General features: G+C 45.3%; 1 protein-coding gene across 1 annotated transcript in view; it reads left to right on the top strand.

The window, feature by feature from the left end:
• ALG6 (ALG6, alpha-1,3-glucosyltransferase) overlaps nt 1–1,544 on the top strand; it is a 43,587-nt gene that overhangs the window by 20,981 nt on the left and 21,062 nt on the right. The window lies entirely within an intron of this gene.

Here is a 1,544-nt window from a genome sequence, read left to right as displayed (position 1 = left end):
TTTTTTTTTTTTTTTTTGTACCAATTTGTGCTCCAGAATTGACTAATTGTAGTGGTATTGCAGGTCTGTGATAGTGTTAATCAGACCTCCCTGTGTCGTCTTCTTTCTACCTTCAGTTGTGGAAGTAGCAGTTAACATTACATTGAAGGTAGCATTTTTTCAAATTGTATTAGTTTGGAGCCAAAACCTAGGTTTTAAAGGTTACCTGGAATGGATTTTTATAATGGCCTAATGACGTGTCTGCATTTTTTTGATAAGTAAAGATGCCTGAAGTTTGAGGGGGAGGGTGGGTTTCAGTTTCACTGTTTTTGTCTTGGAAATATTGAGTCTGTCAAGACTTTATTGTAGGTATCTTGGGGACATCTATTTCTATATTTTCATACCTTATTTGAGGAGTTGATGCAGCTGGTATTTTTAAGAAATGTCCTTTCTTCAGAATATTCACAAGTCTTTGAAATTCAAAAACCATGTAAAAACTAGGTGTTGTAACAGTCTCATTAAAATATAATTTTCATAAGTCACTTCTCTGATCATATCAGAGCTTTGAACTGCCCCTATAATGAAAAGGTCAAATGAATATGGGGAAATAATTGTAAATACTTTTAATTTATTCTCATTGATGTATCACAACAGCTGATGATGTGGCTAGTGACTTCTAACCAGTGGCCGTACTGTGAGCAGTACTGTGTGAGCAGCCACAAGGCACCTAAATAATCTCAATATTAGGACTGTCAATTAATCGCAGTTAATTTATGCCAGCAGTTTCCAATCTGTGGTATGCCTGCTGTCAGTGGTACACGGACAACCTGTCAGTGGTACACGTTAACAGATTTATTAAAATTACATGACAAAAATGTATTATTTTATATGGCAGAAATTTGCTGGTGGTGCTTAAGGTTGAGCCAAAACATTTGCTTGTGGTACTTAAGGTTGTATCGTTTTAAATTGGTGGGGCGCAACCTGTCAGAGTTTGGGAACTGGTGACTTGTGTGATTAATACAAAAGCAAATTAAAGCATTAATCACCAACCTCATTTTGACCCATGGAGTGGGCAGCTCTGGACCAGCCAGAACCCGTGCACACAGCCCCAACCCCAGCCCAGCCCACGCCTGCTCCAGACACATCTGCTCATGCTGGGCAGTGGCAGCAGGGGCCAGGCAGAAGCTGCTACTTGGCATGGAGGAAAAGCAGCCCCTCCCCCTCGCTGCTGCAGGGGCCTTCTTGCTATAGCCACCCAGTGCCTGCATCCGGGCTGCCCTGCGGCTCCCCTCTACTGTCATTGCTGCCACCTTCGGGCTGCCCAGTGGGGCAACAGTGGCAGTGCAGAGGAGCTGTAGGGCAGCCCAGGCACAGGCTCTGGGAAGCTGCAGGAAGAGCCTGCCATGGTGGTGGGGAGGAACTACTTTTCCTTCGTGCTGAGCAGCAGCTCATGCCTGGCCACGGACACTGCTCAGCATGGGCAGGTGAGTCTAGAGCAGGTGTGGGGCCGGTCTGCTTTGACCAGAGCGAGTCTGTGGCAGGCCGGGGTCAGGGCTGGGGCTGTT

The sequence above is a fragment of the Gavialis gangeticus genome, unplaced genomic scaffold (genome assembly GCF_001723915.1).
Source record: "Gavialis gangeticus isolate Ggan-Ray unplaced genomic scaffold, GavGan_comp1, whole genome shotgun sequence".
NCBI lineage: Eukaryota > Metazoa > Chordata > Crocodylia > Gavialidae > Gavialis > Gavialis gangeticus.
This window is presented reverse-complemented; position numbering and strand designations above follow the sequence as displayed.